Genomic DNA, 5,227 nt, shown 5'->3' on the forward strand with positions numbered 1-5,227 from the left:
CTCGTGCTGGGGGAGGAACGTCGCCGAGAAGCCGCGCTACGAGCGGCGAGGTACCAACAAGCACTGCGGCGATATCACTGCCGCAACATCCGCCCCAGAACTCTCGAGGTAGGAGACCTCGTGCTCAGGCGGGTTCTCTCCAGGGAGGGGCTGCACAAGCTCTCTCCCATGTGGGAGGGCCCGTTCAAAGTTGTTCATGTTTCCAGGCCCGGCTCCGCGCGCTTGGAGACTCAGGAGGGGGTGCCAGTCCAGAATGCATGGAACATCCAGCACCTCCGGAGGTTCTACCCCTAAAAAGGCCCAGAGCCTGTGAAGAAGGCGAATGCCTGTGAAGCTATCGCGTTTTGGAAAAGGCCCAGAGCCTGTGAAGAAGGCGAATGCCTGTGAAGCTATCGCGTTTTGGAAAAGGCCCAGAGCCTGTGAAGAAGGCGAATGCCTGTGAAGCTATCGCGTTTTGGAAAAGGCCCAGAGCCTGTGAAGAAGGCGAATGCCTGTGAAGCTATCGCGTTTTGGAAAAGGCCCAGAGCCTGTGAAGAAGGCGAATGCCTGTGAAGCTATCGCGTTTTGGAAAAGGCCCAGAGCCTGTGAAGAAGGCGAATGCCTGTGAAGCTATCGCGTTTTGGAAAAGGCCCGGAGCCTGTGAAGAAGGCCAACGCCTGTGAAGCTCGCCGCCCGTGACACTCTCACGTAATAATGAGTTGGGGCTGTACACGCCCCGGAGTCTCAGGAGCGCCGGCCTCAGGCCCTGGGGCTCCCTCCCACGCCCAGTGGCAGCACTTAGCTCCGCGCTGGTGAGAAGACGTCGAAGACTAGATTAGGTGCCAGACGCGGCATTTCATTTGCTTTCCGCAGTTGGCTTGTTCCTTCTCATTCGAAGTTTTATTGAAGTTGTTGCCGTCTTTGGCTTGTGGTTCTTCGACTTTTCACTCTCCTGCCTCGATTTCTCTTGTGCAAGGCCTCGCGAGGGGGCAGCTGAGCGCCCTCGCGAGTGTTCCTATCCTAGTCATTCAAAGAGTTCGCGGCCTGGGCCCCTTACAGGAGCACCCCTCCAGTCCGTGCCCCACGGGCACCGCGACACAAACAAAGGGCCTGGGTCGGTCACCCCCCCCCCCACGGTCGGGGCCGGGAACTATCCACGCTCGGGCACGTAGCCGGAAGGTACGGTAACGAAAGCAAAACGATGATTAACAGCAATAACCCAAACACGCCCCCGCGGGGCTCCACACTATTGTCTTTGTTACGCAGGAAAAAGGAAAAGAAAGAACAAATCCAGTGCGGCTCGCCTCGCACCGGCCTGCAAGGAAGGCCCGAGCTGCCTCCGGAGCTCAGGCGGACTCCCTCTCGCACTTCACTGGGGCGCAACGGCGGGCGGACACGTTGCCACCCCCCAAGAAGATACGACGGCGTGGAGGCTGACCGCGGCCACCGCTAGAGGAGTCGCCGCCCGAAGAAGAACCGAAGAAGCTTGACGAACCCTGAGCGTCGCCGGCCGCGCGAGCGCTGCCCTCTCCATCATCGCCAGAGCTGGGTTCCCAGCCGCGGTCGTCACCCTCGGGGCAGCACCCTGCACGGCGACCATCTTCCCCAAACACCCTCACGAAGTGGGTGGCATCGCCGTCAAACTTGAAGTGTAGGGTGCACCGATGGCTCAGGCCACGCGCACAGGCAAACGTTTGCCAACCGCGGGACAGGAACAGGCTCCCGGCTGCGGAGACCTCGAGTGAGACCCATGAGGCCCGGCTGCAGCAGCCGTCGGCCTGGAGCCAGAGGCCGCCCGGGGCGCCAGCTGGGAGCTCGCCAAGGAGGAAGCGAGGAAGTGGAAGCCGGGTGCTGGTCGGCCCCGCCGACCACACGACGAACTCCAGCAGCACTTTAGCAGCGCGAAAGCGCGGCCTAGGGGGACGCGCAGCCGGAGCACACCCCTCGGCCGCAGCAATCCGCCCTTCGTTATGCTGAAGTTCGCCTCCACGGCCGCGGGGAGCCACCGTGGTGGCCACAGGATGTTTACGAGGGCGCCCTCGGCCGCGCTTGGGTGGGGTAGAGGCAAGGTCAACCTGGTGAGCCTTCCCCTTCTCTGCGGCCGAGAACCTCCTTGACGGGGCCATGAAGAAAAGGAGAAGCAAGGAGGGATGAACTAGAAGGGCGCGCGCCGGTCCATACTTATAACTGGCGATGGCCAACCAACGGCCCCCATGATCGCAGGTAATTATGACCCGCTTTGCATGCAGGGACTTGTCCAATCCGTGCAGTTGCCGAGGCGCCATGGGGAAGTGGAGACGCCCACGTCCAATCAACCGCCACGCGGTGCCCAAGGCCGCAGGCTGTTAGGGCCCGCGGCGCTTCGCTCTTGCCCTTCCGCCTCCCTGCACGGCCAAGTCCGGGCGCGCCCTGGGCCCGGGGGCCACTGTCGGCGTTCTGGGAACGGGGGTCCCCAGACTTGCCTGCCTGCGGCCTGCGGCGTGGCTCAAAGGGGGGCCCAACATGGCCCATCTTCACCAACACAAACCCAAGACCCTCGCGAGGGGCCAAGCCTCGCGGGGCGGACGACGCGAAGCTTCCGCAGGCACGGCCTCGTCAGGCTGGCTCATGAGGAGGCAGAGAGATCAAGGCGGGGTACCTCACGAGGTGCCCATGACGCAAGCCATGACGATCGGGGGCGCCAGGCAGGTGCCAGCCCGTGCAGCGTCCTCCCTTCCCCTTTGTTGCAAAGGGGGCAAGCGCAGCCGTGGAGTACCGAGCCATTAGGCAAAGGTTTCCATTTCGGTGCAACGAGACCAAGACCAGGAGGACTACGAGACGGAGGTCACCGTGGAGCCCAAGACGGCGTCATCAGCAGAGCTTTGCGCAGGCGAAGACTACTTTTGTCAGGATAGTTGATACTACCTGTCCCCCTTTAAATTAGCCCGCCATTGTTGGCTCCCTTCCCGCTCGATATTTGGGAAGAGGACCAGGGCCTCTATAAATAGGACCAGCCACCCACAGAGCAAAGAGAGGCTGGGGAAAAAGAGCTGGCCAGAGAGTTGGAAAGATAGAGAAGATCAGGTAGAGAGAGAGAGGGGTGACTGAGCTCCTCCCAGCAGTTCATCGCCCCAACCAAGAGCAGACCCTCGCGAGGCTGTTCTTCCTTGTATTGTTCATCATCATCAGCCCAAGAGGCAATCCACCACACCACAAACTGGAGTAGGGTATTACACCACAGCGGTGGCCCGAACCAGTATAAACCCCGTGTCTCTTGTGTTGTTCTTTCCTTAGTTTTAGATCCTAGTAAGGCGGAGGAGTGCAGGTAGGCAGGAGGCGAAATCTCCGCGCGTACCCCAGTGTTCGAACCTCAAGGGTCTGCCGAAACCCAAAATCCGACACCCCAGTGTTCGAATCTTGGCTAGTTCCTCCCCCATAGCCTGTCGTTTGGGTTCGGAAAAGCGCTGCAGTGTTTGCTTGACTGGCTTGTATCCCTTCAATATATTGAGGATGTGTTCGGCCAGCCTGCGTGGGATGCCTGGCATGTCAGAACGGTGCCAGGTGAATATGTCCCAGTTCTCATCCAGGAACGCGCGTAATGCAGTGTCGACTGAAGGGTCCAGCTATGTCCTGATGGAGGCTTTCTTCTGTAACAGCCTGGATTTTTGCCCTTTTCTTTTTCCTTTGATTTTCTTGGGTTTCCTGTTTTCTTTTTCTTTTTCGTGGCTATGTTGTTCTGAAACTTGGGAAGATCATGTATTCCTAGGTTTTATAGTGGCTTGTCACCCTCATCATCATCCCAAGATCATGTCATTTCCATCCTTGACCTAACCCATAAATTCTTTTGTCGGGAATATTCCTTTTCTGATAAAGGAGTAACCCTTAAAACCCTAGGTTGTGAAGCAACCTATATTTCTATCACTCCTAAAATTCCAAACTAATTCTCATAAATTGTTTGGGTCCTATCTTGCTCAAATATGGAAAAATATTTCATTGCCATGTTCAAAAATAATCCTCCAATAATTATTTTCCTATTCTATCCTAAATGACACTTTGCAAAGGAAGTGCTATATATATTTTCTTGATTGAAACCAAACTTCTTGGACATCTTTTTCTGCCCAAATAATTGTCTCATGACAAAATTCAGCTCAATTTTTCTAGCAAATATTCCTGAGAAAATTTTCAAAGTTCCTGTCTGAGGGAAGTGATTGTGAAGGAAGTACAAGCTAGGCATATCCAAATGAGTTGACATTTTGCATGGTCCTTCCTATGATCAAATAATGACTCTCCACCAAATATGAGCTCATGTAACTCATCTATGTGAGCCTAGCCCCAAATCTTAGTTTCTGGTCAAATTTTCAGTTTGTGAAGCAACTATGTTTTATATTTCTTCATTTAAGCTGAAAATGTTCTAGGGCATTCTTCAATCCATATAAGCTCCCTCCACAAAGTTTTAGGTCAATTAGTTAATCCAATTGCCCTGTGAATTTTTTCCAAGTTTTTGTCCAGAATGAAGCTTTGTGAAGCAAGTGCCACTTTGGTATTTCCAAATGGCATGAAACTTTTACAGCAGCTTCATATCATCATATAACCCCTCTATGCCAAATTGTAGCTCACAAAATGAAAGTATGTGAGTGTATCATCCAAATCCCTAATTCTGGCCTGTTTTGCACTTTCTACAGCAACCCTCATCTAAACTCCTCCCCTTAGTCTGATTTTTGGTGATCAGCATCACCTTAGTGTGTGATCATCACCAGACAAACTCTTTACCATGTTACCAAGCTGGTTTAACCACAAGAAGTTACAAACACCTTCTTACTGATTTACTTTGGAGCTAAGTGCAAATCTCTTCTTTGCCCCTGAACCGATTTATTTCCTCATTTTTACTGAGGACACCAAGGTCCCTCTACTGGACATGGTCGGCCACGCCAAAGAGCGCTGCTTGCGCCAGTGCGCATGGTGATCAAGCTAGCGTCATGGCTAAATGCATGCTCTGGCTTGTTCCTGCCACTGTTCTCGTGTCCTCCCTCCTCGTCTCGACCTCCATTCATGTCCTGGAGCTCGCCCGTGCTCGAATGCATCGGTGCTTTATCGTGGTTCGCCATTAATGCACCGCTAGAACAGTGCCCATGCCATGCCCCGCCTCTGACCTCCATTAGAGCAGTGCTCAAGCTCGCTTGTGAGCTCCATAGCCTTCCCCTCGGCTATATAAGCATGCCCCGAGCAATCCCGCAGCTCACCCACTCCTCCCTCGCCTCTCTAGTCCACC

The sequence above is a fragment of the Triticum aestivum genome, chromosome 4A (assembly GCF_018294505.1).
Source record: "Triticum aestivum cultivar Chinese Spring chromosome 4A, IWGSC CS RefSeq v2.1, whole genome shotgun sequence".
NCBI lineage: Eukaryota > Viridiplantae > Streptophyta > Magnoliopsida > Poales > Poaceae > Triticum > Triticum aestivum.